Here is a 13,248-nt window from a genome sequence, read left to right as displayed (position 1 = left end):
CTCACTGTATTAGCCAGGATGGTCTTGATCTCCTGGCCTCGTGATCCACCCGCCTCAGCCTCCCAAAGTGCTGGGATTACAGCAATGAGCCACTGCGCCCAGCCCCCAAGGAATGTTTTTTACATGGAAGACAGGGACCAAAAACAGCAATTAGAGAGAATGCTGAGAGTGAGAGAACTCTTTTTAAAATATATACATTCAGATTTAAGATACTGCATCCATGAAATAAGAATAGAATAGCATTTTTAAAAGACACGTTCAGAGAACAAAAAGAAGTTCTTCACAATTAAGAACATGAAAGCAGAAACGAAAAATTCAATAGAAGGGGTGGGACAGGAAGTTTAGGAGCTACCAGCAAATAGAACAAAAAGGTACAGAGATGGCCGAGCATGGTGGCTCACGCCTGTAATCCCAACACTTTGGGAGATTGAGTGGGGGTGGATCATTTGAGGTCAGGAATTTGAGGCCAGCCTGGCCAACATGGTGAAATGCCATCTGTACTAAAACTACAAGAATTAGCTAGGCCTGGTGGCACACGCCTGTAATCCCAGCTACTTGGGAGACTGAGGCAAGAGGATTGCTTGAAGTGGGGAGGTAGAGGTTGAGCTGAGATCACGCCACTGCACTGCAGCCCGGGCAACAGAGAGAGACCCTGTCTCAAAAAAAAAAAAAAAAAGGTACAGAGATTAAAAATGGAGCAACAGGGTGATAAGAACATTAGAGCATTAGTCCCCCAAGCATCTGAATATAGAAATTCCAGAAAGTGAAAAAGTAGACGTACCTCAAAGTTAATGACTTTAGTCAAAATTGTAATTGATGTGAGTGATGGAGGGATATAGTGGCAAAGAAATAGGAATATATGTTCTGATAGTGGATGTGTTATTTATGGAAAATAGATTAATTTTGTGTTTAAAGAAAAATGGCTGGTTGCTGTAGATGTAATGGAAGATAGTAAAAGAAAAAACTTGAATGGTTAAAATTTATACAAGGCTTGAAGAACAGTAAAAATATGCTCAAATTTACTAATAGTCATAGAAATGCAAGTAAGTACACATCATCATATCACTTTATACAGCACTGTACTCAAAACCTTCTAAAAATAGATAGCATCTTTTGTCGGTGGGTTTGCAGGAGAAATGTACTACACATTGCTAGATTAATGTCTTCTTGGAGAGCAATCTGACAATAACAGAAGACAAATTTGACATACCTTTTGACCCAGAAATCCCACTCCTGGGAGTCTACACCATATATATAGTAGAACATAAGATATAAGTAAAAGATAATTTATTAGACCATTTTACAATTTTGCCTAGGGCCAGCTCGAGATATAACTGTTTGTATAAGATTTATATAAGGTTGCAGTGAGCCAAGATCACACAGAGAACCCTAAATGCAGAGTAATTATCACTTATAGACATTCATCATTACTATATCAACTCTGTGACGAGGGGAATATTGTGCTATTTACATTAAATGTGCAGTTTATAAATCAAAAAAATGGATTTCAGTAGAGTAAAGTACTTATGGAATTGCTGGTCAAAATCTATTCCTGTATCTCTGTCAACAACTGTTAACAAAGAGAACAACTGAATGCTGAGATGGGGGTTTTGCCAGAAGTCTCACACTTAGTGAAATACTTAACACCTCCTGGCTGAGCGTTTTTTAAAGCTCTCTCTGATTTCAAGGAGTTGGTCTATCTTTCTGTTACTAATGAAAATCAAATTAACTACTAGAAGCAATAGTGATCATGGCATTAATTAAATGGGCATAAAATAAGCATTACACACACATGCACTATCTGGTTGTACATATGGAATTTCTTCCTCCTTGGAGCTCATAGCACTTAATACTTACCCACCCATCCCTATGTCCATACCTGCAGTCCACACTAGTGGAAAGGGCGTTAGGGAAGAGGAAGAAACAAGCATCTTCAGTCAGGCCCAGATGGTCTTCATAATTTGGAAATGAAATGATGAACAAGGTTTCTCTGATAGGATCCAGAAAGGTTAAGAATGTCCACCTAGTAGGAAGATACGAAGTAGCAACATAGGAATATAATTCTGCAATGAGGAAAGGGAAGTGCATAGACTCTTTGGAGCTACTTTTCTAGAATCAGAAAATTATTTGGGTCCAGCCGACACTGAATTCAGATTCAAGTTGACCTTCGAGACTGTAACCAAAGCATTCATGCATTTCTCATTTTGACTAATTTTCACACCGTTGGAGCTGACTGAACACCGCAAAATTATTTTTGACTGTTTAATTTGACCTCCTAAACATTCTACAGTTTATTCTACTGAGGCAGTGCGATGAATAACACCACCAACAATACTTATGTTTTCCTTCACAGTTTGCAAAACATCTTCTCATACTTCATCTCATTGGAACTCCCAACAGTGCTGTGAGATGGCACCAACAAGACAGGGATTATTATGATGCTAATTTGACAAATGAGGATACTGGGTCTCAGAGAGGGGAGTGGTTTATCCAAGCATATCCAGATGCTGTAAGGTGTACTGCAATTTAAATTCAGTTCTTCTAAGGTTACATTCAGTACTGGTATAAGCACAGGGAAATATGTATTTTTTATATGCTACTGGTAGGAATGCCAACTGGTATAGGGTTTCTGGAGGACAATTTGGCAGTAGGTATCAAAAACCTTTTAGTCAGCTTAGGCTGCCACAAGAAAATACTATAAATTAGAGGGCTTAAACAACAGGAATTTATTTCTCACAGTTCTAGGCTAGGAAGTCCAAGATCAAGGTGCTAGCTGATTCCATTCCTGGTGAGGGCTCTCTTCGTAGCTTGCAGACAATCACCTTCTTGCTATGTCCTCACATGACCTCTTTTTTGTGTGTGCGTGGAGAGAGGGGGCTATCTGGTATCTCTTCTTACAAGGACACTAAGCCTATCTGATCAGGGCCCCACTCTTACGACTTTATTTAATTAGGTCCTAAAGACCCTGTCTCAAAATACAGTCACAGTGAGGGTAAGAACTTCAACATATGAATTCTGGGAGGACACAGACATTTAATCAATAACACTATGTACACTCTTCAAGCCTGTAGTTTCCTTCCTAAGAAATTAGCTCAAGAAAATAACTAATCCCATTTATCAAAATATATGTAAATAAGTATGTTCCTTGCAATGTTGTTGGGAAAAATACTTTACATTTCTGAACTTCAGTTTACTCACATACAAAAAGAGAGATAACAGCAATATATACTGCATAGAGTTGTTATGAATATTATGAAGTTGCAGCACAATGCCTAGCAAACAATAATTTCCATATCGGTTATTTTCACTAACCTTTAATAGAATACTCAACAAAAATAGTTTAACCAATGGACATTTATCCTCTCACATAACAAGAAGTCCAGAGACAGGATTGATTAATTTAGCAGTTCAATAAAGTCAACACTTTGTTTTAGTGTCCCTATTTTTTTCATAACTTTATTCGCTCATGGTCTCAACATGGCTGCTGCAGCTCAAGATACCACATCCCCATGTGACAACTTCCAAAGGCAGGCAGGGGTGGCGAAGGAAGAAAATCTTTCCCAGAAGCTCTCATTAGACTTCCCCAGAACCAGGGCACAGGCCTACCCTAAATCACTGCAGAAATAAATAGGATTATCATGATTCACTTACACCACTTTTCCTATGGAAACAAAATAGGATCACAAAAGGGAAATCACTCTTGGTTGGGCTGCCGGCAGTCTCTATACTGTTGCTTTCTGTTCCTGAGAGTTCATCCTTCATCTTAGACCAATTTTCTTTATAAGTCAGACTTTTTTGTTTTTTTTCTTTCCTTTTTTTAGATAGAGTCTCGCTCTGTCGCCCAGGCTACAGTGCAGTGGCGAGATCTCCGCTCACTGCAACCTCTGCCTCCTGGGTTCAGGCAATTCTCTGCCTCAGCCTCCTGAGTAGCTGGGATTACAGGTGTCCGCCACCATGCCCGGCTAATGTTTGTATTTTTAGTAGAGATGGGGATTCGCCATCTTGGCCAGGTTGGTCTTGAACTCCTGACCTCGTGATCCACCTGCCTCGGCCTCCCAAAGTGCTGAGATTACAGGCGTGAGCCACCACACCTGGCCTAGGTCAGACTTTAATACACCCCAGACTTTGAATACCAGCCATCTTCCTTCTCCTAGCAGTCAGCCCTAAAGCCCTATACAGGCCTGCCTTCTTTCTTCCCCAACAAGCCGCAGCTTGGACAGAACTGGACAAAGCTATCAGAAAGAGCAAGATCCTGTGCTTAAAGGACTGGCAGAATAGACAAGGGTTCAGGATGGGGCTCGGGGCGGAGAGTAGGGCAGAGGCCTGCTCCAACAGCTTGGCCACATGAGGCTCCGTGCGCAGAACCACAACAAGGCAGAAACTAGTCTGGGATGCAGAGACAAAGCCCACTGCTCAGAGCTGGGACATCAGGCCAGAGAGGGACTAGTGGCAGCAGTGACTCAATTCTAAACCTTGCAGTACTGAACTCATGTCTGATCCTTAAAACTCTCTGGCCAGAGCTCATGTTCCCGAGCTGCCACACGTGGTTGTACAGATTGTGATCAGTGCAAGGGCCCCAGACTGAGAGAAGTGGATGGGGATAAAACCCAGCTCAGCAATGCTCTCCAAGCCATAACCCCATTATTGGATTCTATCTTCCTAAAGAAGTAGGTGCCTCTTTCTTCAGAAGTACTGCCTTTTTCGGGCGGATCACCTGAGATCAGGGATTTGAGACCAGCCTGGCCAACACGTGAAATTCTGTCTCTACTAAAAATACAGAATTAGCCAGGTGTGGTGGTGCATGCCTGTAGTCTCAGCTACTCAGGAGGCTGAGGCAGAATAGCTTGAACCCGGGAGGCAGGGGTTGTGGTGAGCTGAGATCATGCCACTGCACTCCAGCCTGGGCGACAGAGCAATACTCTGTCTCAAAAAAAAAAAAAGTGCTGTTTTCTTAGTACTCTCAAGGGAGTCTTATCCTTGCCATGCCCTGGACCACACAGAAGAAGATGCCTTTTCCTGATTTGTGTGGAAATTCCATATAGGTTACTTATACCCCGGTCTGGCTTGATCTTAGAGCCTGGAGATTGGTGTGAGCCTATAGATGAGAAGACAGGGAGGTTCATGGGGTCTCAATTTGGTGAAGAAAAGGCCGGGAACCACACAAGACCTGGCCAGGGATTAATTTTGTAGAGCTACCTTCAGCAACATTTTAAGAAAAAGAATTCATAAGGAGTAGAATTTTTTTCTGTCTCCCTCCATGTAGCCCTCTTCCAACAGTCAGAGTACAGGATCATATGCATTTTTCTATCCAAGCAGCAACTCCAGACAGGACTCACCTTAGTTCCATGCAATGTGGGGAGGTGATTTAAAACGCTCTTGAATGTCACTGCCCCTCCTCCCCCACTGGCCCCTTCCACACAGAGCTTCTAAGATGAGATTTATGAAAACACTGTTTCTCTGAAGGAACTGCTTATAAGCTCTTCTCCATGTGGTTTCATGGCCCCGTGCCTCTATCTGGTATGTTTTTTCCCACTGCCTGGAATCTCTTGCCCCATCCCACTTCTCCAGATAAATAATTACACACTCCTTCCTCAAGGATTCCATAGCTCTTGAATGTCCTTTAGATCATTAATCACACAGTACTAGGATTATTTCTTTATAAGTATAACTGGATAACTAAGCAGGAAGCTCCTCCCCAAGACCAAAGACCTCATCCTTATCATCTTGGTTTTCAGCTCAGAGCTAGAGAGGCTCAGTGGAATGAGCAACAGGAAGAAGGCGGGGCAGAATCAGATCTGTTGAAGGTTAATCATCAGCATGGCATGGGAAAGGGGAGGAAGAGAATGAACGATCACCTGCAGGAGGACTGAGAAAGATCAGAGAGCAAGGCCTTTTTCAATATAGCATTCTCCAGGGCAAGCTCCACTTCCAGTGATGGGGTCATTGTAGATGGAAAGTGAAAAATGAGGAATTGCCCAGAGAATGATTGGTGATTAGGTCTCACCACTAACTCAGAGCTGGATTCTTGGGTGGAAATAAGATAGCTCCTGCCATTTGAATGTTAGGGGACTTCCAATGAGACCTTCTTCCCTTTTTAGGAAACAGGTGGGAAAGTCTTACCTGTGGCTTATCTCCAGTTTCCTATGCATGGTTCTTCAATAATTAGAACCCTGAGTTTCTCCAGGAGAGCTGGTGATTCATGAAAAACTATCAAATGGATCTGGTGGGGGCAAAGCTAGGCCTGTGTCCAGAGTCTTAGGCCAAGGCATGAAAAGACTGCAGGAAGGATACCATTTTGAAAAGAGGTTACATGTAGAAAGAGAATCCACCTCAGCTAATGAGGATTATCCGAAGGACACGCTGTGGATCATAGCAAGCACACTTTTGGGGTGATGCTTCCTGGAGTGCTGTAATTGGAGACAACCGCACACACATTCTGCCGTTCAGGCAGGTCAACAAATACCCAGCCTTTCCTGTGTGTGATTCCAAATACTCCAGCTCAGGACAGTGTCAGGTTTCTATGGAGGACTTTTCTAATCCAGACAAGCTTTCCCGGCTTCGGCAAAGGAGGTTCTCAAATTCACGGCATGTGCGTAAAGCTGGTTAGCGCAGAATTGAAAACAGCAAAGCTTGCCTCCACGTGGAGGATTTGCTTATTGTTCTGTCCACCATGCAACTGGAAATGAAACAACTACTGCAGGCATCACCGACGCAGGCCACGAACGATGGGATGAGCAGTCAACTCATTTAAAGGTAGGGAAAGTGATTTTCTTCTGCAGAGACAGCAATAGTTTACATGTAAACCACAGCTCTTGCTGAGAGGAGAAATGAAGAATAGTTTTGAAATAAGAACAGAAAAAACCCCAAGAAAAAAAAATGTCTGTTGTTTTTAAAGGGTTGTCTGTGCTGGTGCTGATGCTGCTGGGACCAAGGACCACCCTTTGAGCAGCAGAGCCTCATAGGACACAAGGCCTGATACTGATTTGCAAAAAACCAAACAAACAAAAAACACACAAACTACAACAAAACAAATATGTATCAAGAAGGGGAAAAAGTAAACAACATCATGGCAAGAGTTTGTGTTGCTGGGTGCTCTCAACACAAATTAAAGCATTGTCAGTTTCCTCCATATTAGGTATCTACTGCTGTGCAAGAAAAAAAATTACTCCAAAAGCTTAAAACAGGAATTGCCAAACTTTTTATTTTATTTTAGTTTAGTTTTGAGACAGGGTCTCACTCTGTCACCCAGGCTGATGCTCAATGGAGCAATCACAGCTTGGCTCACTGTAGCCTCAACCTTCTGGGCTCAAGTGATCCTCCCACCTCAGCCTCCCTGAGTAGCTGGGACTACGGGTGCATACCACCATGCCTGGCTAATTTTTTTTTTTTTTTTTTTTTTTTTTGAGACAAAGTCTCACTCTGTCATCCAGGCTGGAGTACAGTAGCATGATCCTGGCTCACTGCAACCCCCACCTCCCAGGTTCAAGCAACTCTCCTGCCTCAGCTTCCCAAGTAGCTTGGACTACAGGAGCATGCCACCACGTCTGGCTAATTCTTTTGTACTTTTAGTAGAGATGAAGGGTTTCATCACGTTGGCCAGGCTGCTCTTGAACTCCTGACCTCAAGTAATCTGCCCTCTTCGGCCTCCCAAAGTGCTGGGATTACAGGCATGAGCCACTGCGTCTGACTGTAATTTTTAATTTTTTTTTTTTGTAGAGATGGGTCTTATCATGTTGCCCAGGCTGGTCTGGAACTTCTGGGCTCCTGTGATCCTCCTGCCTCAGCCTCCCAAAGTGCTGGGATTACAGATGTGAGCCACCATGCCCAGCCATGAACTTTCCTTCTGTAACATACGGCCAAATGGTAAACATCTTCAGCTTTGTGGGTCACGTAGTTGCTATCACAATTACTCAACTGTGCTGTTGTAATGGGAAAGTAGCCATAGACACTATATAAACCAACAGACATGGCTTTGTTCCGATAAAACATTATTTACAAAGACAGGCTGCAGACTGGATTTGGCCTTGGAGCAGTACTTTGCCAACCCCTGGCTTAAAATAACAAATACCTATTACCTCTCACAGTTTCTATGGGTCAAGAATCTGGGAGCAGCTTAGCTAGGTGGTTCTGGCTGAGAGTCTGTCCTGCAGTTGCAATCGATTTGTCAGCTGGGGGGGCAGCAGTCCTCTGATGGCTTGACCAAGGCTGGAGGATCTGCTTCCAAGATGACTCACTTATATGGCTGTTAGCAGGAGACCTGAGTTCCTCATTACATGGACCCCTCTATAGGGCTGCTCGAGTGCCCTCACCACATAGCAGCTTCCCCCAGAGTCCATAATCCAAGAGAGAATAAGAAAGAAGCCACGAGGCATTTTATGACCTACTTATACTTATTCCGTCATATTTTATTCTTTAGAATTGAGTCACTTATCCAGTCCACACTTTTAAAAAGGGAACTTAGTCTCCCCCCTTTTGGGGCTAAAAATATGAAAACAAGAAGGTCAAGAATCAATTCAATTTCAGCCCAGCACAGTGGCTCACGCCTGGAATCCCAGCACTTTGAGAGGCCGAGGAGGGAGGATCTCTTGAGCTCAGGAGTTCCAGACCAGCCTGTGCAACACAGCGAGACCCTGTCTCTAAAAAAAAAAAAAAGAGAGAATCAAGTCAATCTTGACGTCTTGGCCAAATGTGTGATCCGTGTCTTAAAAAGCTGAGATTTAGCCTTATTTCTGAGGCTTGTTTCCACCATATACTTAATTTTTCTGTTTCTTGAGCCTCAGTTAAGTCAGCTGACTTGAAATTCCAAAAACAGCCTCTTTGTTAATGGGAAGCCACAGGTCTGCCATGGATTGTTGTACCTTTCGTGCACTGCACAAGAAGAGGCACAGATGAGAAGTGACTGAAATCCAACCTGCACTCAGTTCACCACACTTTGTTCCCAAAAGAAGGAGATGATCTTTGTCTTTCTTCTGCCCAAAGAGGGCACTCTGCAAGGATCCCCACAATGTGATTCATGTGCCAGCAATGCCCCTGGGATGTTTATTGTTTACATGATTTAGCCCCAATCTTGGTACTTTCTTTAGATCCTGACTGTGACATCCACTACATTCTCCATCTCTCAGTCACTTTCTCTGTTGGTGGGTTTTGCACACCCAGAGAGTACATAAGAATCCTTTGGGATTCAGGTGAAAAAATAACGGAACTTCTATTTGTAACTTTTTAAATCTAAAGCAGGAATGAAAGTAAGTCACTATTAGTTAATAGATTAACACTGGTATATGTGTTAACTTATAAATACATATATTTGAAGTGAACACTTAGAAATTTTTACTGACACATAATCAAGAAAAATTAGAGACTATTGTTTTATATCATCATCTAAGTCACTGATAAAAAATGTTAAATGTGGACGGGCACGGTAGCTCAAGCCTGTAATTCCAGTGCTTTGGGAGGCCGAGGCGAGCAGATCACGAGGTCAGGAGATCGAGACCATCCTGGCTAACACGGTGAAACCCCGTCTCTACTAAAAATACAAAAAATTAGCTGGGCATGGTGGTGGGCGCCTGTAGCCCCAGCTACTCAGGAGGCTGAGGCAGAAGAATGGTGTGAGGTGGAGCTCACAGTGAGCCAAGATGGTGCCACTGCACTTCAGTCTGGGCGACAGAGCGAGACTCCGTCTCAAAAAACAAAACAAAACAAAAATGTTAAATGAGACCAGGCTGAGAACAGAGCCTTCAGGTGAACATTGATCCAACAATCTGTGTGGGTGATATTACCCCTTGACCCAGCATCTAATCCCAAATCAATCATTATGGAGCAGATACTCTGTGCTCGGCAGCCTGGAAAATGGTCCCCAATGATTCCACCTCCTGCTTTTCACACCCATGTAAATGGCATTTTGCATGGCCTATCATTCAGCTTTGTAGTAGATCCTGAGCCTGAGGTATCCAGCTGAGCCACACCCAGATTGCTGATCCACAGAAATCGTAAGATAAAAAATGTTTGCAGCCGGGCGCAGTGGCTCACGCCTGTAATCCCAGCACTTTGGGAGGCCGAGATGGGCGGATCACGAGGTCCAGGAGATCGACACCATCCTGGCTAATGCGGTGAAACCCCGTCTCTACTAAAAATAGAAAATATTAGCTGGCCATGGTGGCGGGCGCCTGTAGTCCCAGCTACTCAGGAGGCTGAGGCAGGAGAATGGCGTGAACCCGGGAGGCGGAGCTTGCAGTGAGCCGAGATCGCGCCACTGCACTCCAGCCTGGGGGACAGAGCGAGACTCTGTCTCAAAAAAAAAAAAAATGTTTTTTGTTTCAAGCTGCTAATGTTGGGGTTATCTATAACACCGTAATAGATAACTACTACACTTTTCCCGGTGATGCGTAATAGACTGCAATAACCAACAACTCTGTGATGTAACTATTATCATCTTCATTTTACAGAGAAAACGGAGACTCGGAATATTTACATGACTTTCTCAAGTTCAAAACAGCTAGTAAATGACAGCACTGGAAGTTAAATCCAGTGTGACTCTGAAATCCACACTCTAACTAGCTGTATGACTTTGGGCAAGTTACTGCAACCTCTTAGTAGTCAGTTTCCTCATCAGTAAAATTAAGGACTGAAACAAAGTATTCATCTCGATTTTTCTAAAATTTCATACCCCTCCTCTGCTTTATCCACAGCCCAACAAGCGAATTGAAATGATATTTATACTAGGAAATGTGGAGTGGGGAAACAAGGGTTTGAAGATTACTCAATTGAGATGAAGAAATGCGACCATGCCAAAAACCAGTGAGGCTTGTGACTCTCCAGGGCATACGTGGCTGATGCTGACAGCTTCCTATTCATTCTGGGGCTGCCACTCAGAGGACAAAGGTGGGAGGAGGAGATCCATTTCCTTTTCTTTTCTTTTTTTTCTTTTTTTTTAAGACGGAGTCTCACTCTGTCGCCCAGGCTAGAGTGCGGTGGCGCGATCTCGGCTCACTGCAAGCTCCGCCTTCCGGGTTTACGTCATTCTCCTGCCTCAGCCTCCCCAGTAGCTGGGATTACAGGCGCCCGCCACCTCGCCCTGCTAATTTTTAGTATAGACAGGGTATTTTTAGTAGACACGGGGTTTCACTGAGTTAGCCAGGATGGTCTTGATCTCCTGACCTCGTGATCCGCCCGCCTCGGCCTCCCAAAGTGCTGGGATTACAGGCGTGAGCCACCGCGCCCGGCACCCCCCCCACCCCCGCTTTTTTGTAAATTAGTCTGTCACAGGAAGATGGAGATCTGTTTCTTAAGAGGAAAGGATGAAGAGGTTTCTAACCTGCTCTGACCAACTGTTATGTTGCAATGTCTTCACAGAGATCCTTCCAGCTGCAATAAAGGTAATAAAAGGAATACAACATACTTTTGCTACAACTCAGTACACAGACTCTTAAATACAGTGAGGCCAGGCAGATGGAACATGTGGAACAAAGCAGGGAAAGGGCATAATAACAACCATGATAACCGTGGCTGTACTCATATATATTGACATGTTTTATTTTATTATAATTTGTTATTATTATACTGGCTTTTTGTGTGTGAGATGTTCTGAATCTTTCAACTCCTTTAAATGCCTTCAAAAACTAGTATTTTAGCTGGGTGCAGAGGCTCATGCCTGTAATCTCAGCACTTTGGGAGACCAAGGTGGGAAAATAGCTTGAACCTGGAAGTTCAAGATCAGCTTGGGCAACATGGCAAGATCCAGTCTCTACAAAAAAAAAAAAAAAATCAATTAGCTGGGTACAGTGGTGCACACATGCAGTCCCAGCTACTTGGGAAGCTGGGGTGGGAGGATTGCTTGAGCCCAGAAAGTTGAAGCTGCCGTGAGCCGTGATTATACCACTGAACTCCAGCCTGGGCGAAAGAGCAGGCCCTGTCTCAAAAAAAAAAAAAAAAAAAAGAAAGAAAAGAAAAGAAAAGAAAGCTAGTATTTTAAACTGTGCCTCAGACCTAAAAATGAGTGAACCACTGCCCTAAATCATGGAAGAGCAAGCCCAACTTGGTTGGGAGGAGACCCTTTCCATATGGGGTCAAAACTGTACCTGCCACTTTGGCATCTTTGAGAATTAAAAGAATAGAGACCTTCAACTTCACCCTGAGGGGACTGCTATAATCATAACTGAAGAGACAAAGTCCAGATAAATGAGCAGATAAGGTAGAGAAAGATACAAAGAATTTCTCTCTTCCTCAAAAGAAAGAAGCCCAATAACAAATCTCCTTCAGTGCTTAATAATGTTTGGCAAGGTAGTCTAGTCGAAAGCTTAGGACTTGGCTGTTTAAATCATCCTTTCATTTCTTCAAAGGGTTTGCCACTTACTAGCTAGGTGAACACAGGCTAAATATTTGCCCTCTCTGAGTCTTAATTTCCACCTTTGCAAAAAGAAATGATAATACCTCCCTTTTCCTTTATTATTGTAAAGATTAAAGAAGATCCCTTCTTTGAAAGAACGGTGCACTGTGGCGCAAATAATGGAAATTCAGAAAATATTGTGTCCTTCTTTCACATTCCTTTTTTTCTCAAGAAATTTAAAACCAGTATATGTTTTTTAAAAATCATTCCAGCTGCTCCATGGAGACCATATATAAATTGAAAGAATGGAAATAGAGGGGTGAGTCAGGAGACTATTGAAGTTGTCCAGATGGGAGATAAAAATGGCTCAGGCTCAGAGAGTAACAGTAGAAAAAAAGAGAAGTGGGTAGATTTGGGATGCATCTTAAACATAGAGTTGACAGTGCTTACTGTGGAGCACATGGAGAGAAAAACCCCTCTTAAAAATTTTATTTAGCTTATTTCATTCCAAAGAAAGGGAACTGACTCACTGGTGCTGTGTAGATTGGTGCTCTCCAACAGAACTTTTTGTGATAATGGAAATGTCCTAGATGGTTATTGTCCAGTATGGTAGACATGAGCCTCATGTGCCTCTTGGCACTTGAAGTATGGCTAGTATGACCAAGAAACTAAATTTTTTATTTTATTTAATTATAATTAATTCAAAGTTATATAGCTATCACATTAGTGCAAATCTAGGTAATATACAACCTAGATTTTTTCCCTATAATTCCTTCAAATTATACAGACAACAGTTTATAGAATGTACAGTTTGCCCCCACATACATTTTTTATGATGTTGTCCAACCTTAACTGTTCAACCAGTTTATGTTAATTGAGCTAAAATCTGGGTGCGGGGCGGGGGGGAGAAATCAACATTCTTTCTA

The 13,248-nt window shown here is 42.9% G+C and overlaps 1 protein-coding gene across 1 annotated transcript in view; it reads right to left on the bottom strand.

Moving 5' to 3' along the window:
- MAP3K7CL (MAP3K7 C-terminal like) overlaps positions 1–13,248 on the bottom strand; it is a 96,288-nt gene that overhangs the window by 69,914 nt on the left and 13,126 nt on the right.

Source organism: Nomascus leucogenys, chromosome 25 (assembly GCF_006542625.1).
Source record: "Nomascus leucogenys isolate Asia chromosome 25, Asia_NLE_v1, whole genome shotgun sequence".
Taxonomy (NCBI): Eukaryota; Metazoa; Chordata; class Mammalia; order Primates; family Hylobatidae; genus Nomascus; species Nomascus leucogenys.
Note: the sequence above shows the minus strand (reverse complement) of the source record. Positions and strands in the feature narration are given on the sequence as shown.